A 25,556-nucleotide genomic window follows, 5' to 3' on the forward strand; every position below is an offset into this window, starting at 1 on the left:
TATGAGTTCAAAGCCAGCCTCAGCAAAAAGCAAGGTACTAAGCAACTCAGTGAGACCCTGTCTCTAAATAAAATAGGACTGAGGATATGGCTCAGTGGTTGAGTGACCCTGAGTTCAATCCCTAGTACCCCCAACAAAAAACAAAAAACAAAAACAACAACAACAACAACAACAAAAAAAAAAACCCACCTTTGCCTTTGTCTTTTTTCTCCCAGGTTGCATTCAAGGATTTAGAGCACAGGACATGTTTGAGCATCTACCTTTTCATTATCATAATGTTATCAATTTTGAGTTACTTCCCCACTGTCCACTGTATCCAGAGGGTTTTGGGGGACCTTTTTCTTATAGTAGGCATATTTATATTCAATGGAGAAGACCCTTTCCCTCCTTTTCTTTAGGCTTCCTTGAAGATGCTTTTGCAGTGGCTGCCACAAAATATGGGTTGTCTTTAGTTTCTGTTTTTTCATATCTAGGTACAGTTGTTGATCCTGCCAGTCTCCCCATGTGTTTAGTTTGATGGGATACTGTTACAGGAAGAATTATTCTGCCCCAGTGATGGATATCCCCCAGCCAAATTGTGTGTCCTGTCAGACTTTAAAATAGGAGACCATTCCTGTCTACATATCATAATAGTGCTGGAAAAGGCCACATCATTTGTATCCAGCATCCTCCATACCCTCCATGGGCAAAAGGGGCTGGAAGGCAGTACAGAGGCCAGGACTTCTTTGGCCAATTTTTTTTGTCCTCTTTGGTCTAGGCAGTTTTCCTAGAATATTTTTTCTCAGCCCAGGGCTGGTGTCCCTGATCCATAGTAATATATCTGTGACTGCCTGGGGCCAGGCTGAGAAACAGTGCTGCGACTGCCAGCTCTGGGTTGAAAGGATTTAAACCATTTTAAACCATTTCTTCTGGTGTCTTTCTATCCTTACACACCAGAGACAGTGCCTTTTTGTACCCTTAATGTAGTTTTTGATTGTTCAGACTCCTTTTCATGCAACTGCATAATGCCTGTATGTACAGAATTTCTTCCATTTCAACTCCAACTGCAAGAGTGTATAATAATATAGAAAAACATTCAAAGGCTAGATTGTGTTACAGTAAAACATCTTGCTTTTGGACAGTCTTATACATGTGGGTGGCCCCTTCAGCGAAGATCTTTGTTCCCAAGAGACTACTGGTAAGCTCAATAAAAAACAGAAATAAAAAGAAACAGACAATAAAAGAGGATCCCCGAAAACATGGACAATAGGTGGGAAGCTTCAAAATAGGCATATCTGCACAAACATAATTTCTCCCACTTACTTTACCTCTGACAAACCAACTCCAGCTGCAAAATTGTATAATAATTCAGAAAGTCATTCAAGGGCCAGGAGTTACAGTAAAGCATCAAGTTTTTCTTAGACAGGCTTATACCTATATAGGTGGCTCATTCAGCCAAGATCAGATCAGCATTACCCATGTCTTGCAGGGCCAGTAATAGTTCTTAAATAAGCTTATATTTATAGGTGGCACTTTTTTCTGCTTACTTTGGTTCTGACATACAAACTCCACCTGCAAGATTATATAAAAAAGAAACAGAGTCAGTCAATGAGATAGGATCCCCCAAACCATGGCTGACAGACAGGAACCTTTAACACACATCAGTCCAAAATCTTTCCCAAGAGACTACTAATAGGATCAACACTACATTGTCCATGTCTTAAAAGGGGAAGTAACGTACAAATAAAATCACAGACACCAGAGGGAATTCCTGAACCCAAGACCAACAAATAGGTAAGAATCAAGTACAGACCAGAAAGGAGTAAACATCCCTAGTTCTTGATTACTGCTTAACTTGACTCCTATACCAGCAGCACCACAGATGTCCCCACAAAGAGGGACCAGATGTTCCCACAAAGAGAAACAGATATGTGGAATCAAGGGTCTCAGCATGCACACCAGGAGACTACCAGATGGCCAAGGGTGGTATGACTTTATTGCATTCAGTTTCCTTTTTCTTAAAGTGGACCAAGATGGAGCACCCCATACCATACAGTGAGAGAAGGCAGGAGTTCCTTGAAGCAAAAAGAGCTTCAGCAGCTGCTAGGACAGTCCCTCAGTCTTTCCCTTTACTTACAGGAATATTTTACTCCTCTGGTTCCATCCAAAGCAAACTCACCCATTTTTTTTTTAACTCTCCAGCAGTTGGTTCTCAACAAGTCTGCCAGCTACCTTGCTTCCCCAGCATGTAAGTGGGGTTTATTGGAGTGCCAGACCTGCCCATGAAAACTGGAACAGGGGCTATTCTCAGGTTTCATCTGAATTGCCAATTTGTTACAAAAGCTTGGTCTTTGTCCCCAATGCCAATCCAATAACGAGGACACAGTTTTGAGAAAAAAGGAAAAACAAGTTTTATTGTTTTGCTAGCAAAGGAGTGACACAGGGGACTCCTGTTCCAGAGGCTCTGATTCTTTCTGGGAGGGTTTTTATTTTTGGTAGATTCCTTGATATTTTCTACACAATCATATCATCTGCTAATAGCCTTGTTATTTTCTAATTTGTGTACTGTATTATCCTTTTTTTTTATTTTTTACTTATCATACCGGCACTGTTAGTACTGTGTTGAAAAAGATCAGTGAGAAAAGAAATCCTTGTCTTGTTATCAATTGTCCTGAGAAAATGTTCAGTCTTTCACCATCTCTTATAATGTTACTGAGGGATATTATGGATGTTCTTTATCAAGCTGAGGAAGTTCCACGGTATTCCTATTTTTCTGAAAGTTTTTTTAATCATGTATGTCTGTTGAATTGTGGCAGATAATTTTTGCATTAATGGATAATTCATTATGTATTTTATTAGCCTGTTAATATGGTATTATAGTGAATTATTCCTTTAATAATGAGCCAGGTTTGCATCCCTGGAATGAACCCCCCTTGGTAATGGTACATAATTCTTTTTATATACACCTTAATTCCATTTGCTAATTTTGTTAAGAGATATTTGTGTCAGTGTTCATTAGGGATATTTGTAGATTCTTATACTTTTTATTTCTGAATATAGTATCATTATAATATCAGGTTCATAAAATGAATTGGAAAGAGTTCTTTATTTTCTGGAAGGGACTGTGAAGATTTAGTGTTAATTCTTTAAATTATTGGACAAGTTCTCTAATGCAGACATCTAATATTGGACATTTCCTTTTATGGAATGTTAAAATCATGAATTCAATTTTCTGAATAGTTCTATGGCTATTCTAATTATGATTTTATACTGGATGAGTTGTGGTGGTTTGTATTTTTTGCTAATTGGCTTATCTCACCTAAGTTGTTCAAATCTATGTGTGATGAGCTCATCATAGTATTAGTTTATTACCCTTTTGGCATTTACAGAGTCCATAGTAATATCCTCTTTTTCACTGTTTTGATATTAGGAATTTGTGATTTTTTTTCTTGGTTTGCTTTGCTTGAAATTTACCAAGGTTATTGATGTATTTAGAGAATCAGATGTTTGTTTAATTGATTTTTAAATATCTTTTAGAATTCATTGACTTTTGTGCTTATTCTATTTCCTTCATTCTATTTGCTTTGAGTTTACTTTGATCTTTTTCTCAATTCTTGAGTTGGGGGACTATATTATTGACCTAAGACTTTTCTTCTTTTCTATATATTCAATTAATGGTATAGATTCCCTCTCAACACTGTGTATGTATGTGTGTGTGTATATATATATATATATATATATATATATATATATATATATATATATATTATAATTTAAATGTTATATTTTTTATTTTTTATTCATTGTAATATATTTTTCATTTCCTTAGACATTTCTTTTTTGTCCTATAAATTATGAGAAATATTATTGTTTAATATTGAAGTGTTTGTAAATTTTCCTATTAATGTTCCACTATTGATTTCTAGATTAATTACATGGTGGTAACAAATCACTACTGGTATGATTTCTGCTCTGTTAAATATTTTGAGATTTGTTTATAGTCTAGGATATGTACTATCTTGGCACATATTTTGTTAACACCTCAAAAGAATATATATTCTGTTTGGACTGTGGTCTCCAAATAAATGACAGTTAATTTCTGTTGTTTGATAGTGTTTTTGCATTCTTCTGAATCCTTTCTTATTTTCTAATTGCTTTATCACTTGTTGAGAAGTATTGAAGTTTCTAACAATAATTATAGATTTGCTGATTTCTCTTTTTTACTTCTAGCAATATTTTGTTTACATATTTTAAACTCTAGTTTTTGGTGAATTCACATTTAGTGTTGTTGTGACTTCTTGATGAATTGGCACTTTTTTAAAATATATTTTTTAGTTATCAATGGACATTAATTAATTAATTAATTAATTAATTAATTAATTTATGGTGCTGAGAATCAAACTTAGTGCCTCATACATGCTAGGCAAGTGCTATACCACTGAGCTATAACCCAGTCTTAATTGACACTTTTATAATTATATAATTTCCCTCTTTGTCTCTTATACTTTTTGTTATGATATTTACTTCAACTAATATCAACATATATACTCCTGCTTTCCTTTGTTTATATTATTGTTATATATTTCCTTTTAGTTTTCAACTTTCTTGTTTTGTTTGAAGTGATTATTTTTAGACAGTATATAGTTTAGTTATGTTATTAAATCCTACAATTCTCTTTCTTTTCGTTGATATCCATGTTATTTATATTTAACGAGTTATTAATATGTTAGAAGTTAAATTCCTGCCATTTTTTCACTGGTTTTCAATGTATGCTCTTTCCTTTTCTCAGTTTATCCTTACCTGCATTTTAGAGAAATACTTGAAAATTTTCAGAATTTTATTTTGATCTATCTGTAGTGTTTTTGAGTGCATTTCTGTTTACCAATTTTAGTAGTTGTTCTAATATATGTATGTGTATTAATATATGAAATTGTCTACTATTGCCATCATATTATCAATTGTAGTGAAGAATATAAGCCTTATTAACTTACATGTTCTTCTACCCTCTCACATTTATAGTTTTCTTAAATATTTACTCTTTAATAGAAGTTATCCAAGAGTGTTATAATTTTTCTTAAACTGTCAAATATAATTTTAAAAATTCAAAAGAAGCCTATTTATCCATATTTTAGCTTACTGTATTCTTTTTTCTTTCCTTAAAGTTCATATTTCCTTCCCTTATTATTATTTTCTTATGTTGAGAAGGCATTCTGTTATGTTTACCTATAAATTTAAGGTGTCCTTTTACTTTGGTTTCTTTCAGAGAGTTTCTTTTGTATTAATTTTCACAATTTTAATTATGATGTGTCTTTTAATGAATTTATTTGGGTTTGTCTTATTTGTGTTTACCTCTACTTCTTAAATCTGTGCCAATATATCTCTGGCCAAACTGGGATGTTTTAGAGCCAGTTTTATTTCTTCTAGTTCTTTAGCAGCCCCAACCATTTCCCTCTTTCTGGGGTTCCAATGACATGAGTGTTAGTTATATATATTTATTTTAATCCCACATGTCTCTGAGCTCTGTTTTTTGTCATCATTGTTCTTTGATATTATTCAGATTGAGTAATTTCTATCATTCTACCTTCTAGTTACTGATATTTCCTTCATTCCATCCTACTACTGAGCCCATTCACTGAGCTTTTCATTTTTAGTTACTTTTCAGTACTAAAATTGTTATTTGGTTCTTCTTTATATACTCTATTCCTTTGCTGAGGTTTTCTGTTTATTTGATGAAGCTGTTTCCATTGGATTCAAATGTCTTCAAAGTTGTGCACTTAAGCATTTCTATATCTGCTTTAAAACATTTGAAACATTGTTATAATTTCTCTATCTTCTGGGCATTGTCATCTGTTGATTAGATTATTTCATTCTGGTTAAGATCTTCCTGGTCTTAGTATGATGAATGATTTTCAATTGAAATTAATTTTTTTTCCATTATGTTATGAGACTTTAGGTCTTTTTAAACCTTTTCTTACTGACTTTCTTAAAAACTATTCCAACAGCTAAGAGGAATTTCCTCATTTTTAGTTGGAAGTAGAAGTCAGTTTTCTTACTTAGCCTTTGTTGACAACCAATGGGACAAATCCTTCATGAGTGCTTCTTTAGTTGCAAAGCTAGATCCTTCCAGGAAACTGAGGCAGTGTGAAGACTCCCTCCCTTCAAACCCCAATATTGGCATTCAGGTCACAAAGATTTCAGTCATGTTGTTCAGAGAAACAGGAATGAATTTATTGAAGCAGTAGGAAATGTGAAAAGAGGCCCTCTCAAGGGAGAGAGAAGGTCCTCTGAGGAGAGAGACAACATGCTCTTCCTGCACTCCAGTTTTATTGGGGATCCAAGACAAGTTTCCGGAGAGAACCACCCAGGTCCACCTCTTGACTTTTGACTGACAGCAGAGTGAGATCAGAATTTCAAGTCCTCACTCCCATGACATCTCTAGGTCACCTTGGCCCATGGTGACCAATTCAAATTGGATTCTTAACCATAATTTCTCACAGATTTATGGTTAAGAATAATAACCTTGTTTCCCTAAGTTCTGGGATGTGCTCTATTAAAAGGCACACAAAATTCTCCCCCTTCAGGGTAACTTAGGTTCCTCTTATTGACATTATTTGTGGCCTGCATTTCTCCTGCAGATAACAGGTAATTTGCTGAGGAATGTGACATATCATGTCCACTTAAGCTAGGCAAGCCTGCAGGTAAATTGCTTCTTGGAAAAGAAAGCATCCTTGGGGCTGTAGCTCAGTGACAGAGTACTTGCCTAACATATGTGAGGCACTGGGTTTGATCTATAGCACCACATAAAAATAAATAAAATAAAGTCATGCTATCCATCTACAACAACAAAAAGTTTTTAAAAAAAGAATGTATGTGGGTGTCAGCACAGTGGGCCCATTTTATAGAATTATTCCCTTAACCTCATGTTCCCACCACTTACATTTATTTGTCCCCTAACATACAGAGTTGGGATTTCTGACTCCCCACATTGTTTCTACTGACATCTTATGTGTGAGGAACACTTGTTATTGACTGAGAGGTTGGAAGTCCTGGCTGCCTACTTGACTTTCTTAGATACTATATGAGTGGGGGTGTTGCTGCTCTTTGTTAGTGCCTTTCAAGAGTGAAAATTTAGGCTCTCCACTTGGCCTTTTCTTGCATGGGTTGGAGTAGTCAGTTTTTTTTTTTTTTTGCTGGAGTAAATCTGTAATGATTTAAAAGATTTTAAACTTATTAGGTTACTCCTTGTCCTTTGGCTAGTGAGGAGTGAGATTTTATTGGGGCTTTTGTCTCTGTTATTGGCAATTCTGGAAAGCTGACTTCTCAGCTTCAAGTCTGTGATATATGCAGTAAATTGGAAACCCAAGGAAATCATTGCTGTGTTGTTCCTCAAATCCTGAGGTTCCTTGCTGCTCTACCATCTTCTTTTCAACTTTCTTAGTCTTCTCATGTTTGTAGTATATATAATGTACAAAATTATATATGTGTGTATAATGCTCAGAATTTTTAGTTGTACTTAGCAGGGAGAATAGTTGGAAAAGTATGTCTACTCAGTCTTCATGGAAGCAGAAAGAGGATCACAAGATTTAAAAATTTGTTATCTCTTTTAAGTTCTACAGAATCTAAAGTGCTTTGGCTTCATAACCTCAGATGTGATATTTTGTCAATTCATCAAGAAAAGATAATAATAAAAATAATTTTAGACAATATAATTAAATAAAGTAACTTTGTATTATTAGCCATTTAGGTTATTTCTAAATAAAAATTCCAAATTTACCAAATTTGAAAAAAAATACTTTCTACTAATATAACAATGTTTTAAGAAGTTTTACTAATGCAACAAATTAATATTTAAATATTTTCAGACTAAAGTCTTATTATACCTATTTAAGAAAGACAAAAAGTAATGTATTTAGATTTTTAGGTTAGAGATGCCAACATTGACTTCTGTATCAAATAAGCTTTTAAGCTTTGTGGAAAAAGAGTTAGAATTGTGAATATAAAAGAAGATCCTAACTCCTAAAGTACAATGTTACTTTTTGAGAGGACGTCCTGTATGCTTAATCTTTACTATTTATAAACTTGGTTTTAAAAATAGATCCTCATGAAATTTTCTTTTTTTTTTAAGAGAGAGTGAGAGAGGGGAGAGAGAGAGAGAGAGAGAGAATTTTTTTATAATATTTATTTTTTAGTTCTCGGCAGACACAACATCTTTGATGGTATGTGGTGCTGAGGATCGAACCCCGGCCGCACGCATGCCAGGTGAGCGCGCTACTGCTTGAGCCACATCCCCAGCCCCTCATGAAATTTTCTTGTTGAGAGTGAGAATGATGGGAAATAAGTAATTTAGAATTAAATGAGCTTAGTGTTATTCTTCATAGAAATTCTTTAAGCAACTCAGAAATACAACTATAGATAATTTAATTTTTAGGTTAAATCAGGAAAACATTATAAAATGAGTCATACCTTCATTTATCCTTCTATTTCCAAATATAATAACCTATTTTGAATTCAAAACTTCTGTCATTTTTAGACATTATTTATTGTTGAGTTAAAAAAATTTCTCAAATTTAAATATTTTGAGATTAAGAATATATATAATAGCTATAGAGAGTGAATATGTATATATATATAATATACAATTATTTCATATGTATATGAATAAATTTTAAGTAGCTGAAACTTTAAAGCAATACCAAATCAAGATTTATAGTTTTTACCTAATGAGTATTTATTGACTCACGGAGGATTTTTAAATATAGGTTTCACAGACATTGGATTGTCTCCAGAGCATTTTCTTGGAAAAAAGCTAAATATTTGGTACTTCAGTAAATCATAGTGGAAAATTTTTTTGAAAACTTAATTTAGTTTATTGCAAAGGTGATATAGAACTTGTGTGGGCCTCAGGGCAGAAATAATTATGAATGTACTTTGTCTTTGGCATCCTAATTTTATTGCTCATTTAAAAAAAATTGTTTAAATTATCTTGTTTGTTTTCTTTTATGTTTTTATCTATCTATTTATTTATTTATAAATTGTGCTGAGGATCAAACCCAGGGCCTCATGCATGCCAGACAAGTGCTCTACCACTGAGTCACAGCTCCATCCTACCTTGTTTATTTTCTAACATTTTAAAATTCATTTTTTAGTTTTATTTCTGATTAACAAATAAAAATTTAATATATTTAATCCTGTACAACATCATGTTTTGATGTATGTTTACATAGTGTAATTGCTCCATTGAGCTAATTAACATTTGCATTACTTCATGAATATTTTTTTTCTGGTGAAAACACTCAAATATTTATGCTTAGTAATTTTCAAGAATATAAAGTATTGTTATCAAGTATAATCACCATGTTGCAAGTGGATCTCTTAACACTTATATTTTCTAACTGAGATTTTATATACTTTGAACATGTCTCCCAAATCCTCCTTCTTCTCTTCTTTCCAGTTCCTGGGAACCACATATCGTCTCTGTTTCTGTGAGTTCAGCTTTTTTAGATTACACCTATAATTTAGATTATGTGGTATTTGTCCTTCTGTACACTGCTTATTTCAGGTAATATAATGTCCTTCAGGTTTATCTATGTTGCTACAAATCACAGGATTGCCTGCATTTTAAAAAATGAGTGATCTTCCATTATGCATATCTACCACATTTTCTTTTTCCATTCATCCCTTGATGGATACATAGGTGAATTCCATATTTTGACTCTTATGAATAATGATGTTGCAATTAACATGTACTTTTAGTTATCCCTTTGATCTACCAATATATCATTTCCTACTAATATATAAATATGTATATATTATGCAACTTATATACTTGTATTTAAATGCTTTATTTCTCTATGTATTTATCTAAGTAAGACTTTTAATTGCTGCTCATTGCTTGATATTGGTCTATTTAGGTTTTCTATATCTTCCTGGTTCAGTTTGGGCAGTCCTTATGTGTCTAAAAATTTGTCAGTGTCTTCTAGATTTTATAATTTATTGGAGTATAAATTTTCAAAATAGTATCTATCAATCCTCTGGATTTCAGAAGGGCCTGTGAGGATATCTCCTTTTTAATCTCTATTTTTTTTCTAAGAATTTCTTGATTTTCTCTCTCATTTCTTCTGCAGCCCATTCTTAAGTTGTAAGTATTGTTTAATGTCCATGTGTTCATGTGGTTTCTATAATTTTTCTTGCTTTTGATTTTTAATTTAATTCCATTATGATCTGATAAAATACACAGGATTATATCTTTTTTTTAAAATTTGCTAAGACTTAACATTGTGATCTAGAATTTTGTCTATTTTGGAAAAGATTCTATGAGCTTCTGAGAAGAAAGTGAATTCATCTGAATTTGGGTGAATATACTGTAGGTGTCTGTTTGGTCCATTTGATTTGTAGTATTATTCAGGTTGAAAATATTTTCATTGCTTTTATATCAGAATGACCTGTCTGTTGGTGAAAGGGTCACATTGAATTCTTCTGGTATTATTGTATTGTATCCTAAGTGAGATTAAATGTCAAGAAATATTTTTTTAAATATTTATTTTTTTAAATTGTAGTTGGACACAATACCTTTGTTCCATTCATTTATTTTTATGTGGTGCTGAGGATTGAACCCAGGGTCCCGCGCATGCTAGGCAAGCACTCTACCACTGAGCCACAATCCCAGCCCCAAGAAGTATTTTTTAATGTAATAATTCCCTCTGACATTTGGGCATTGCTCATTTTACCAGCATGTAGAAAACTTATTTGTCTCTTCTCATTAATTTTTGCTTAAAATCTACCTTGTCAGAAAACTTTTAGAAACCACATAAACCCATGTATTAGATAAGAGAATAGCTACTCCTGCTGGTTTTCATGATATACTTGTATGGAATATTTTTTCCAGCCTTTTAAACTTTTACCTATGAGATGAATCTCTTGCAAACAACACAAGAGTTGGATCTTGTTTTCTCATCCATTATTCAATTTATGTCTTTTTAATTGGGAACTTGAGACCATTTACATTCAGTGTTATTATGGATAAATGGTTGTTATTTCTTGCTATGTTGGTTTGTTTGCTATATTTAATTGGTCTTAATTTTCACTTATTTAGTTGCTGTTCTAGAAACCATATATTTAGGAGCTTTGGGGTTTGATTTTGAGTTCTGTGTATAGTATTATCTTAGTTGTTTTTGTATTGCTAACTTAGTGGTCATGAATATTTTTAGTTTATCCTTTTCATGGAAAGTTTTAATTTATTCTTTTTTTACCAAATTTTTTATTGCTTACTTATAAAAATAAATTTCAATTGTAACTTATCCTTGATTCTAAGTATAATCATCATTTTCATCCTAAAGAGTTGATATTCAATCCTCAGTCACAGTTTGGAAAATATTGTGTGGGATCATTGAGCAGGTCTGTGCTTAGCAGAGATCATATCCCTGGGGACCTCTCACCTTTACCCAGGGAAGTATTCCTGACTTATCAGTTTCTTTTTTTTTTTTATTTAATTGATTTTATTTTTTTAAATACATGACAGCAGAATGCATTATAATTCTTATTAAACATATATACCACAGTTTTTCATATCTCTGTTTGTATATAAAGTAGGTTGACACCCAATTTGTGCCTTCATGCATGTACTTTATAATTATAAAAGCTTGCTTTCTTGGATACAGCGATGTTGGCTAGCAATCTCTTTCTTTCAGAGCTTGGAATATCTGATTCCAAGCCCTCCTTGATTTTAGGGTCTGAGTTAGGAATCAGTCAGAAATGAGCCTTATTGGTTTACCTCTAAATGTGACCTAATGTTTTTCTCTTACAGTTATTGATATTCTTTCCTTAGGTATTTTTGATTCTACATGTATACTGTGTGTGGATGTCCACCTAATTTCTAAGGTTAGGATAATTTTCTGCTGGTATTTCACTGAAGATGTTCTTAATAGCCTTAGCCTTTATCTTCATGTTCTCTTCTATCCAGTAACTCACATACTTCTTCTGTTGATGTTGTTCCCAGAATTTTTGTATATTTTGGTCATGGTTTTTATTTTTTTTTTCTTTATTGCATACTGAGTACTCAAGTTCATATACCCTGTCTTCAAGGCCTGAAATTCTGACTTTAGGTTTAAAATTCATTTTTCCACAGTCTAATCTTTTGGTGATATTTTCAAGTGAATATTTTAAATTTGGTTCATCTTGTCTTTCATTTTCTGGAGTTGTGATTGATTTCTTTATGTTACCTATATTTCTTTTTTGAAATGGTCTTTCACCTCCTCTATTTGCTCTCTTAATCTGTTCCTTTGATTACTTTAATATTCAGTTTTTACAGTCTTTATCTGACATTTCATTCACTTCTCTATCTCTAGGTTCTTTTGATGGGGAATTGTAAATTGAGGGGAAGACTTATTTGCTTGTCTTCTTGTATTTTCAGACTTGTGCATTTGTTGAAATGGATTCCTCTTCCTCTTATGCATGTATCCTTTGGTGTGTAGGTATCATTTTGTTCCAGGGACTTCTTTCTGTTTTTGTTGTATGAGTAGATGTCCAGGGGTGTGACCTGAGGTCCACCTCTAGCTGTCCTTCCATGAAGCCTGTTTGTTGATTTAGAGTTTTCATCCCTCTTGTTTTATGTATTGAAGTATTATTGGAGCTTAGGTGGGGCTTAGGTTCTTGTGTGGAGTGAGGTTTGCTGTTACTTGGCTGAATTGTGAGTGTAGCTCAGTAGCTAGATCTCTATCCTGTGAATGCATAGTGTTGCCATCTTTTTCCAGCCCCTCTTAGATAAAGGGAGGGAGCAAGAAATAGCAATAATGGTAGCAATCATTGTACGGCTTTAAAATAAATATTCCATGCCTACTATGACATTGCCACTGAAAGAGCAATGGTGATGTCAGCATTTAACATCAGTATCAACAATGAATAGCTATCAACAAGGTAAGACCTAGAGTGCAGGCACTCCTGTCTTATTGGTTTCTGACTTCTTCCTAGCTGCTTGTGTGGTGGGCTGAGAGCAACAAAGGGTTCTCTTTCCTCTCAATATCCCCAGCCTGGATCACCCTAGGCACAATCCTCTCTGCACCTATTTCAGTCATGCTGGTCCCAGCACACTTTGGAACCCACAACAGGTGACTTCTGGGTCTGGCCAGTATTGCCTTTTATGAACTCCCAATCTTCCACCTCTGCTCACTGTTGCGTGTCCATGACTCTGTTTATTGGCTGAGTGATTCTGATCACTTTTTCAATCATCAACTTGCCCCACTGTCCCTGGTTTAAAATTAATATCAGCCTCCCACTCTATTCCACAAGTTCCCCCAAGGCAATTTAATTAACCATGATTTTTTTCTGTCTGTGTTACCCCCTCACCTCTGCAGTGGGCTGGCAGTGCTGGTACCACTGCCACCAACCAAGCTGGCACTTCACTAACTTATTTTTTTTTAAATGTTATGTCCAAAAATTCTGAATTTCTGTATCTCTTTGGTTATTTTACTGTCCAATGTTGAATTTAACTGAATTCCCTCTGTCACTCATTTTGCTGAGCAGCAGTACTCCTATTGATTGAATATTGAATTGACAAGCTGGTAGAGAGTACACCCTTCCTCTGATACACCATCTTCTTCCTACCCATTTTTATTTGAATTGCTTTATTACTATTGAGTTGAGTTCTTTATATGTTTTGGAAACCAACCTCTCATCAAATGATTGACTTTGTAAATATTTTCTCCCATTCCATAGGTTTTCTCTTTACTCTGTTGATTATTTCCTTTACTGTATTTAAGCTTTTTAGTTTGATGTAATCCCAATTGTCTATTTTTCCATTTGCTCCATATGTCTTTATTATCATATCCAACAAACCACTGCCTAGAACAATATCATGGATCTCCTCCCATGTTATCTTTTAGTAGGTTTAGAGTTTTCAGTCTTCCATTTAAGTCTTTAATCCATATAAGTTTATATTTGTATGTGGTGTAAGATAAGAGTATACTTTAACATGTGGATATCCAGGTTTCCCCACATTATTTATTGCTTTCCCCATTCTGTATTCTTGGAACCTCTATTGTAAATCAATTATCATAAATATGTGGATTTGTTTCTGGACTCTATTATGTTCCATTGGTTGATGTGTCTGTTTTTATGCCAATACCATATTATTTTGGTTATTATGCTTTTGCAGTATTTTCTTTTCTTTACAGTATATTGTGAACTCAGGTGGTCTAATGCTTTCTCTTTGTTCCACATGTTCCAGACTGCTTTGGGTATTTGGAGCCTTTTGTGCTTCCATATGAATTTTAGCATATTTTCTATTTCTATGAAAAATGTCATTAGAAGTTTGATATGGATGGCATTGCATTTGTAGATTGCTTTGGGTACTATGGACATTTTAACAATATAAATTCTTCAAATAAATGAACACAACATATTCTGTTTTTTTGTGTCTTTTTCAATTCTTTTCATCAATGTTTCATAGTATTGCATGTAAAAGTCTTTCATCACCCTAGTTAAATTAATTGCAACTATTTTAATTTTTGTAGTTGTAAATAGGATTGTTTTTCATATTTCTGTTTCAAAGAGTTCATATAGAAACACTCCTGATTTCTTGTATGTTGATTTTGTATACTGCAAATTTATTGAATTTGCTTATTAGTTCAAATAGATTTTTTCTGAAATATTTGGGTTCACATCATTCATAAACACATGCATACACATACACACAATTATATTTCTGCAAACAGGAACAATTTAAATACTTCCTTTCCATTTTACATATCTTCTATTTCTTTCTCTTGCCTCTTAGTCACTGGTACTTTCTACCCACCATTCATAGAAGTGGGTAGAGTGGGCATCCTGTTGTTATTATCTCAAAGGGAAAGCTTTCAATTTTTCACTATGGAGTATGATATTAGTTATAGGTTTACCATATATGACCATTATTTTGCTCATATACAGTCTTTTTATACCTAATTTTTGAGTGTTTTAATTGTGAGTGGATATTGAATTTTGTCAAATGTCTTTCTGCATCTAATGAGTTAATCATATGTTTTTGTCTTTTATTCTGTTTATATGGTGTGTATCACATTTATAGATTTGTATATGTTCAGCCATCTCTGTATCCCTGAGATTAATCCCACTTTATCATTGTGAATGATCTGTTTCATGTGTTGTTAAGTTCTGTTTGCTAGTATTTTGTTGAGGTCTTTTGCATCTGTGTGCATCAGGAATATTGGCCTGTTTGACTTTGTGTCCTTGTCTGACTTTGGTCAGAGTAATGCTGGCCTTGTAAAATGAAGTTGGACGTATTTCTATACCTTCAATTTTTAGGAAGAGTTTGAGAAGACTTATGTTATTTTTAATCAAGCATTTGGTGGAATTGAGTGGTGAATTATTAGTTGTCATTTTCTATTTCTTATTGATTTAGTCTTGTTAGGTTGTTTGTGTCTGGAACTTTATCTGATTCTTCTAGGGTTTCCAATATATTGTCACATAACTGTTCTTAGGTGTCTTATGATCTTTTTTTGTTGTTGTTGTACAGGTTGAGCATCCCTAATCTGAAAATCTGAAACCTGAAGTGCTCCAAAATCTGAAACTTTTTGAGTGCCAACATGACGCCACAAGTGGAAAATTCCACACCTGATCTCACGTGATGGGTTGCAGTCAAAACACAGGTGCCCTAAAAATAGTGTATAAAATTACCTTCCATTGATATGTATTAGGTATTTTATGAAACATAGATAGATTTCATATTTAGCTGGATCCCATTCCCATGATATCTATATATAAGAATTCTTCAAAATCTGAAAATATCCAAAATTGAAAGCACTTCTGTTCCCAAGCCTTTCAAAAAAGGGATACTCAACCTTATAATTTTAATATGTACTCTTGAATTTCTGAGTTTATTTGAGCTTTCTCTCTTATTAATTTGGATAAAGATTTGTGCATTTTGTTTTTTCAAAAAACCAAGACTCAGATTCATTGATTTTCCTATTGTATTCCTAGTATATATTTTATTTGTTTCTGCACTGGTTTTTATTCTTTCTTTCCTTCTAATAACTTGACTTTCATTTGTCCTTCTTTTTCTAGTTCATTGAGGTGTAATGTTATATTGTTTACTTGAGATATTTGTTTATTTTTCAGTGCTGAGTATTGAACCAGGGCCTTGCACGTGCAAGGCAAGTACTTTTACACTGAAGTACACTTTGCCTTCCATACCTTTTGTGGCTCTGGGGCTGGCTGGCTGACTGGTTTCCTTCCTTCCTTCCTTCCTTCCTTCCTTCCTTCCTTCCTTCCTTCCTTCCTTCCTTCCTTCCTTCCTCCCCCCTCCCTCCCTCCCTCCCTCCCTCCCTCCCTCCCTCCCTCCCTCTCTCTCTCTCTCTCTCTCTCTCTCTCTCTCTCTCTCTCTCTTTCTTTCGACTAAGAATTGATCCTAGGGCCTTGCTCATGCTAGGCACACATTCTATCAATGATCTAAATTCCCATTCCTTTGTAAATTAAAAAAAAAAATAGTTGAAACAGGGTCTTGTTAAGTTGCCCAGGCTGAACTCAAACTTCTGATTCTTCTGCTTCAGCCTCATATAGCTGGTATTACATGTGTGTACCACCATGCCCAGCTTGAGCTGTCTTCTTTTTTCATGTAGGAGTATATTGTTGTGAACTTTCTTTTTAGGAGTCCTTTTGCTTGCATTCCATAATTTTTGGCATGTGGTATGTCCATTTTCATTTGTTTCAAGACATTATTTTTTATTTTACTTTTAATTCCTTCTTTAACCCATTGATTGTTTAGGAGTATATTGTTTAATTTCTGTGTATTCATCACCTGTTTAAAATTCCTCCTGGTTTTGAATCTAAGTTTCATACTTATGGTTATCGAAAAAGATACTTGACATGATCTGTGTGTTTGAAGAAGTACGGTCTTGGAAAACTATTTAGAAGTTAGCCTGTCCAGACAAAGCCTATCTACAAATACTAAAATTGAACTTAAGTCTGCAAGGACTAGCCAGGTGTTGAGATGGGTCTGGTGCTTAGGTCTACTGGATGGACTTGGAGCTTGAATTCATGATGGCTAGCCTGATACTTACATGGGTCTGGAGCCTAAGTCAGTAGGGATGGTCCTGAGATATAGGTCCATAGAGATTGGCCTGTAACCTGATTCTGCTAGGGTGATACTGAATCCTGGGTCTATTGAAGGAAGCCCATTCCATAGGTCAACTAGTACTAGGGCCTGAGGCTGACCTGGTATTGGGGCAGTGGAGCCTGGAATCATAGATGTTATCCTAGATTCTGAGTCTTTTGGGACTTTCCAAAAGCCTGGGTCTGCTGGAGTTCACCTAGGGGCTGAGTACATGGGTAGAGGCCTAGAGGGTAGGCCTATAAAGGCTGCCCCAAAGTCCTGGAGCCATGGATGCCTACCTAGAACATAATTCATATGGGTAATTCTGAAGCCTGTGACTGTGGGGTCTGGTCTGTCACTGGAGTCTACTAGAATGGGCCTAGACCATGGGTCTGCAGGGGCCAGTATGGAGAGTTGTGCCACAGAGACTGTGGACAGCTCTGGAACTTGTATCTGTGGGTGCCAGTCTGGTACCTAAAAGCCAGGTGTGTTGACCTGGCACTAAGGTGAGCCAGAAGCCTTAAGCAGTATAGGTAGACCTAGCTCTAGGCGATTCTGAAATGAGGCAGGCCTGGAACCTGGGTCTGTGAGATTGGCTTGATATAGCTGCAACCTTGTAGATCAAATCCACCAGGCACAAGTGAAGCTTGAGTTTCAGAATCCCCTGGCACCAAGATCTTGGAGGCTTTGTGTAGAGGTAACAACCTAGAGTCTGAATCCTTAGGAGCCTGCCCAATGCCTTGTATTATTGGAACAGGCCTGGTAATCGAGTTCAAAGAAAAGTCCAGTGCTCATTTCCTTCTTCTTCCCTAACCCAGAGAATACCTCCTGAGGTTTGGAGAGGGATGATATATAAAACTGTTCTTTATACCTACTTTAATTCATGTTTTATTATTTATATGCTATTCTCAGTGCTCTAAGCTATAATCTCTCACCTGGTTTCCTTAGTTATTGTAAAGGTATTTTTCTGCCTAGATGGTTGTTAAAATTAATAATTATTATGGGGCTGGGGCTGTGGCTCAGTGGCAGAGCGCTTGCCTCGCATGTGTGAAGCCCTGGGTTTGATCCTCAGCACCACATAAAAATAAATAAATAAAAGTATTGTGTCTGTCTACAACTAAAAAAATATTTTAAAAAATTAATAATTACTTTGGGGGATGAGCACTGGAAAGCCCTATCCTGCCATCTTGCTGACATCTGGACCTGTCAATACTCTTTCTCCTTGATATTTCCACCTCTCTTTTTTCTGTCTCCTGTTCTGTTATCATTAGTCCATACTAAAGGCTTAATTGGTTAACAGTTTTTTTATTCAATGTTTGCTACTTTCTCTGTGCATGTGATTATGGCTTGTGGAGATTAGAGAGAATACCCCACTGCATTGTTCTCATGTTTGCCACCATTCATCCATGTCTCAGGACCTCCAAGTTTCTAAAGATAATAACCTGAAATTTGGGGGAAGGAATCATCAGGTGTTCCCTGTGAGACATCTATCTCGGTTCCATGAGGCCCATATGACCTCCAGTCTTGGGAGAAAGAAATTAACTATCTGTATCCTAGCCTGGCCTCTTCCTCAAAAGAATTTTTGAACTCGAGTTACTTGACCTTTCTGTGCTGCTGTTTATCAGCTTTGTATTACTATAATGAAATACATGATATAAGTAACTTAGAAAGGGTTTATTTAGTTCACAGTTCTTGAGGTTCCAGTCCAAGATTAGGCAGGATCATGGCTTTGGGCCTCTTCTGAGGACACCAGACGGTGGAAAGCAGATGGTGGAGCAAATCATTTGCATCATAAACCAGGAAGCAGTGAGACTGGGCTCCCACAATTTTTGAGAGCACACCCCAATGATCTCCCACTAAGTCTAACCAACTATTGAGTCACTGTACCTCCCAATACTGCCAATCTGAGAACCAAGCCTTTAATACATTAGACTTTAGATGGACTCTATCCATATTCAAACCATGGCAGTCTCTAAGTTTCTTTGTTAGTTGCAAAAAAGAGTTTATAACACTTATCTAGTTCTTGAAGTTGTTAAACAGATAAAATAACAGAGTGGATAGTTAATTATTCCTTCATAAAAGCACTTTAAAAATATGAGGTATTATGATGAGGCATCTCTAGTAACTACTTGTGTATAATGCTATTTGAATAACTTTTAGGTCTTAAGAATAAAGCCACTTAAGAAATATAAAAATACATTTTTCAAGTAAAAGTTAACAGAAAGCCAGTAAACTGAATTCCTTAAGCACCTTGAGTTCATTAAAAGCTATTGCTATCAATATTTTCTGGGGGGGCGGGGAATTCCAGGGATTGAACTCAGAGGCTCTTGACCCCTGAGCCACATCCCCAGCCCTATTTTTAATTCTATTTAGAGACAGGGTCTCATTGAGTTGCTTAGTGCCTTGCTTTTGCTGAGGCTGGCTTTAAACTTGTGTGAATTCTGCCCTCCTACCTCAAATACAGGGCATGTTAATACTTGAGATCCTGTCTCAGGATCCCAACTATCAACTGCGGGGGTTGGGGGCCTCCCAGCATATGGAGGTGGCCTTGTTAGTTAGATATTTATGTCCTCTGGTGATAGAAAGGTGTTAGTAGCAGTCTCCTGTAGAGGTGGCGCTGTTGGTTGGACACTTATGCCCTCTGGTGATAGAAAGTTTTTAGTAGCAGTCTCCTTTTGTAACTTTTCCCCTGATGGCTTTTTCTGCTCTAAATTTCCTTCCTCTGTCTGACTAGCTCGAAAGACCTTCTCTTTTACTTGAATCTTTTCCTCTTTCTGATTAACTTGAGAGACCTTCTCTTTTACTTGAATCAGTATGTCTTCTCCTTCCTCTACCTTTGTCTGAACTGAAGGCTTTGGACTAAGCACACCAGATACCAATGCCCACGATGTCAATGTGCCAACTGGCAGAGTTCCTGGGCTTTTCTTTTCTATTCTTTTTAAATCTTCACCATGATGGTTCCATTGTGATATATTTAACAACTCCTCCTTAAAAAGCCATGAGCTACATTTTTGTATTGTATCAACGTATGCCCTGACTGTTCTTGATTTTACTGAGATGCCTCCTTCCTCTAACAGTTTACTTAACACTCTTTCAGTTTGTTTTCTACTAATTTCTGATCCCATATTTCTACTATAATACAACCCAACAAGATACACGCCTAACAAAATGAAACAGAGTGAAACAAAATTGGAACAACACAAAATCATTATAATAGCCTCTTGAAATGTCCATCGGTCCTTTCTCCCTATCTGTTCCTCAGATGTGAGCGATTTTTCTTCCACCTTACACATCTCCATGGACAGGCAACTGAAAACAAAAGTGAAGCAAAACAAAAGAATAATCTTAAAATGGCTACCCATCCTCTCGCCCTGCCCTCAGGGGTGAGCAGTTTACCTTATCACTTACCCTCACTTGTTCCTGTGTGGCCCACCAAATGCCGCAGTCTGGCTGGGCACAATTCAGGAGCCAGTTGTCAAAAGAAACGAACTTTATTTTTAGAACTACAAACGCCAAACAAAACAGCTCCTCAGGAAAAAACCTTCGGAACCCAACTGCCACCACCGGCTTCCCACAAGCCTCTCTCACACACACACAAGCCTCACCACCTCCCACAATCCTCCTGCTCTTGAGGCCGATTGGCTGGGTTGTGTGGGCGGAGCCAAAAAAGTCCCCAAATGAGCAGCTCCTTGGTCTGAAAGGGCAGGGAAACAACCCAATGAGCATCACCGCAGAGGAGCCAATCAGCTAGATGTTGCTGGGGCTGCTGTGAGCCAATCATCAGCCAGCAGCTGGAAGTTTGCTGACAGCTGGAAGTTTGCTGGGGCCCCTTCCGCTGTGGCTCTCAACACTTGTGATCCTCTTGCCTCAGCCTCCTGAGCCACTGGGATTACAGGCATGAGCTACCACACCCAGTTCAATAACCTAAATATCTGTAAGCATATCCTTTCTTCATTTGAAACCCCAATGTCATGGTCTTCTTTTTATTTTATCACATTACATGGATTTGAGATTAAAAAAATCCCTTTAAGTTTCATATCTATTTTCCTTTTTCTTTCCCATTGTCACAGTTCTACTATTTACTTTCATTGCTTATTCCCAGGACTATGGTTACTGAGCATAAATGTGACAGAAATCTTCAAGGAGATTTTTTAATGAAGCAGTATGGACATCACTCACTTAGGGCTAGAAATAAATTTTTTCAGCATCTACATCAAACAAACTTACTTCTGTGGATCTTCACATTGATTGAAAAAGACTGAATATTTCAGTTTTGTTAAATGTAATTAGCAACTAAAAAACCACATTTCTATTTTTGAGACCCAAGATCATTTTTCTCACCTTCCTTGCTGGCTCTTCACTTCTAATGGAACCTATTACTACTCATTCTTGTGCTTTCTGGTTGAATTCTCCATAATTCTGGCTGCAGAACAACCACATTAGTCTTCTTTGCATCCCTTTCCTAGCTGCTTCTAAAGATAAGCACACAATATCCTTTTAAAAAATTTAATTGACAAATAATAATTGTATTTATGGTATACAGTGTGATGTTTTGATTATGTACACATTATAGAAAGATTCAATCAAATTAGTTAATGTTTTCACCATGATTCCCTTTTTATTATGCAGTTTTATTCTGATCACACTGGGGAGAAGAGAATTAAAGAATAACATATAAATAATCCATTTCTGCAAGAAGCTATTACTGAATGTTTATACTTTGTCAGATACTGTGTTAGCTATTGGGATGATTAGGCTCTTAACTATATTACAACCTGGTGGCATGCATTATAGCTTGAGTAGATTGCTGTTAATGAATGATTTTATATAGATAATAGAATTGTTATTATAATCTAGTATAATTGAATAATAGTAAAATTGTAATGACTGTTGTTCTTCAATTCCTGATTCCCTTTTGAAATAGCTAAAGGCTTGGCCAGATTTTTGCTTTTTCCTTTGATTTCTATCCATGGAGCTTGCTAAATCTCTCCTTCTGCTTGCCTTCTACCTGCCTAAGTGTGTCAGGTATACTATCTTGTTCCACAAAACTTACCTAGCTTGTTAACCTGAAGAGCAAGCAGATGGAGAAGATACTCTGGATAGGCCTCCTTCCTTTCCAAGATTGCTACCTTCTGAATGTATCCTCACATTAGGTTATTTTCTCAAGAATCAAAAATATATAATAAATAATTAAATTATGAGCCACTCATAATTAAAATTATGAGCATTTTAAAAAATTTTACCATTTGGAGGATTATTTCCCTCCTAAAACCCCATGTAGCCTTCTATTATAATTTAAATATCACATCTGTTAAATATTGAACTTGAAGCTATTATCACTTAAGTGAATCATGTACAATTTCATGTAATTGACACATTTGCTTTTAAGAAATTTATAGCATAAGTTCTTCTTTTATAAATTCAAAGTATTTTTTTACTTCTGATATTTTACAGGCAAACTGTATTGTACTATCCTGACAAGTTGAAAGGATTAATTGAAAGCTTTTGTTAAAGGTTCTTACTGAATATGGAAAAATAACAGTCTGAAAATAAATGTAACTGATACTAAATTGGCTACTTTTAAAAATAGACTATGATCTTCCTTTCACTCCTTAATTATTTATTTTATTGGTATTTTGTACATATATACAGGTGAAATTCTTTTTGGTATGTTTATATATGTACTTAAAAGAAAAATCAATAGAGGAGAGGAGAGAGAATATGAGAAGGTAGGAGGAAAGGGAAAGGGGGAAATGAGAATTGAAATCAAATTTGTTACATGTATTATTTTGTCAAAATGAACCCAAATGCTACATATAATTATAATGTTCTAATAAAAATAGTGTATAAAAAGAGACATATTTTATATAACCAATGTTTCAAAACAATTTTTGTTTTTATTTTTGAGTAACATATTAGTACTACATTATTTATAGCCAGTATAATTTTGTTTTTAAAAAGCCCATAAGCATTTCCTCTGTAGTACCTCCCCATTAATGTTAAACTTGATTATTTATACCTTATTTACTGAGAGTTTGATGTTTAATTTAAAATCTCCTAATTGATTATATTTCAATAGATAATACATGTTAATGCATCCATGAGGATATATAATATCTAATGTATTTAATTGTATATCACAATGCTTATCTTACCCATAAACAGAGGTAAAAAAAAAAACCGTTTACCTATGAGAAATGCCACACAGTATGTTTCCTTTGCTTTAGTTTGCATTCCTTGTTCTTTTTTTACTTTTATAAAAGAATGGATGTTTATTCGATCAATCTACTCAACCAAACTGTGGGAGAATAACAGAAGACACAACAATCATTCCCAAATTCCTACCACAATTTCATCTAGTCCTCCTCAGAACTTGTAGAGATTGGAGGAAAAGGCATAGTGGAGCTCATCATTTAACCACAAGTATGTAAATACTAAACTCCCTTAATTTCCCTTTTATTCCTCTTTCTTAGCTTTTCACCATAGGATATAGATTGTGTAATAGTCTTTTATCAGATTCAGGAGAAGTGTGAAGAGAAGTGATATTTTGGTTTAAGAAAAGCATATGGAGAACATAAAATGTCCTTTACTATGTAGAGAGACTTTAAAATGTATTCAAATATTTTATTTTATTTGAGCATTAAATTTATCTGGATTTGTTAAAATCTAGCAATTAATATATATCATAGAGAGATTCCAGATTGTTAGTCTAGTTTATATAAGTGTGAGAAAGAGATAGCAGCATCTTTTCCCTCAAAAGTAGCTCTGTATGAATTCATATGTAATTGTAGTATATTACAGTTTGGATCAGAAATGTCCCACAAAGACCATGTCGTGGCCACCAGCCTGTGGTGCTCATTGTGAGGCATGCACCCTTTAGGAAGCAGGGCCTGGGATAAAGAAGAGAGATCACTGAGGACATGCCCTTGAAGAGAATATTGGGACCCTGGCCCCACTTCTCTCCCTTTTTGCTACCTGGCTACCATGGTGTGAGTAGCTTTCCTCCACCTTACACTCCCTGCCATGATGTTCTGCCTTGGCACAGACCCAAGATAAGGCCATTGATTGAAACCTCTGAAAATACAAGCCAAAATTAATGTTTCCTTCTTTTGAGTTGTTATTTCAGACATTTTATTTTGTTACTATGACATAATGATACCACAAATTATGTTTAAAGATCATTATGGTATAGGATTAAGAAAATTACTAGAAGAGTCCCATAACAGAGTTTTTCAGATACATCTAATATTCAATCCTACTATGTCCTCAGAGTTTTTCAGATATATCTAATATTCAATCCTACTGTGTCTTCAGGCTTTTTACAGCTTAATTGGGTAGATAGATAAGAAAAAACTAACAAAAAATAGAGAATATAGAGGAAATGACATTCTTTAAACAAATTTCTATTCTGATTTCATAAAAGTAACACATTTGTTATATGAATTTCAAAAATTACAAAGAAAAACAATAAATCAATAAACCATTAGTATCTCCCCCAACTCCTGAAATAATTACTGTTATTATTTTTATAATAATATGAATTTCTTTCTTTTTTTAAAGAGAGGGAGGAGAGAGAGAGAATTTTTTTAATATTGATTTTTCAGTTTTCAGTGGATACAACATCTTTATTTTATTTTTATCTGGTGCTGAGGATCGAACCCAGTGCCCCGCACATGCCAGGCGAGTGTGTTACCGCTTGAGCCACATCCCCAGCCCTTCTTTCTTTCTTTCCATGTTGATCTATATTGATTAATTTATTACACTAATAAGATTACATTTTTTCATTTAAGATTTTATTTGAAAATTTCTCTTGTTATTAAAATTATTTGTAAATATTTAAATGGTTATATCATAACCAATTTATGAATATGCCATAATTTACTTATCACTTCCTATTTTCAGATGTTTATGTCACTGATTTTTCATTTTGCTATTATAAACAAAGCTGTGATAAATACTTTGGCATTAATCTTTGAATTTTTGATGTTTTAGAGTATATTCCAAGGAATAGGTTTAAATTTTTGATCTTTGTTTTTGAATTACTTTCTAAAATATTATGTCAGTTTACATTCCCACTGACAATGTATGTAATTATTAAAAAGTCAATATTTTAAAAATGGTTATTAGCCATTTTTATTTCCTCATTTGTGACTCCTGTGTTCTTTACTCATCTTTCCTTTATATAACGTCTATCATATATTTTAGAACCAAGAAACCACCAAAAGACAATTTCAAGTTAGAGCATCACAAGAATTAGTGAGGTAGTGAGGAACTTCAGATCAAAAACACATTATTTATAAGCAATGATAATTGTTGGAGAGGATATGGGGAAAAAGGTGCACTTATACATTGCTGGTGGGACTGCAAATTGGTGCAACCAGTTTGGAAAGCAGTGTGGAGATGCCTCAGAAAACTTGGAATAGAACCACCATTTACCCAGCTATCCCATTCCTTGGTTGATAGCCAAAGGACTTCAAATCAGCATACTATAGTGACA

At 34.7% G+C, this 25,556-nt stretch overlaps 1 protein-coding gene across 15 annotated transcripts in view; it reads left to right on the forward strand.

Moving 5' to 3' along the window:
* The window catches only part of Zc3h12b (zinc finger CCCH-type containing 12B), a 296,095-nt gene that overhangs the window by 53,534 nt on the left and 217,005 nt on the right, over positions 1-25,556 (forward strand). For 6 of the 15 annotated variants that reach the window (XM_078034627.1, XM_078034620.1, XM_078034629.1 and 3 more), the window contains one exon: positions 15,485-15,617. The exons of 7 other annotated variants lie outside the window; for them this stretch is intronic. The gene's annotated coding sequence lies outside the window, so the exon portion shown is untranslated. Of the gene's footprint in view, positions 1-8,168; positions 8,239-15,484; positions 15,618-23,322; positions 23,483-25,556 lie in introns of all 15 variants that reach the window. 2 more of the 15 variants (XM_078034622.1, XM_078034623.1) reach the window with 2 other exon arrangements.

Source organism: Ictidomys tridecemlineatus, chromosome X (genome assembly GCF_052094955.1).
Source record: "Ictidomys tridecemlineatus isolate mIctTri1 chromosome X, mIctTri1.hap1, whole genome shotgun sequence".
NCBI lineage: Eukaryota > Metazoa > Chordata > Mammalia > Rodentia > Sciuridae > Ictidomys > Ictidomys tridecemlineatus.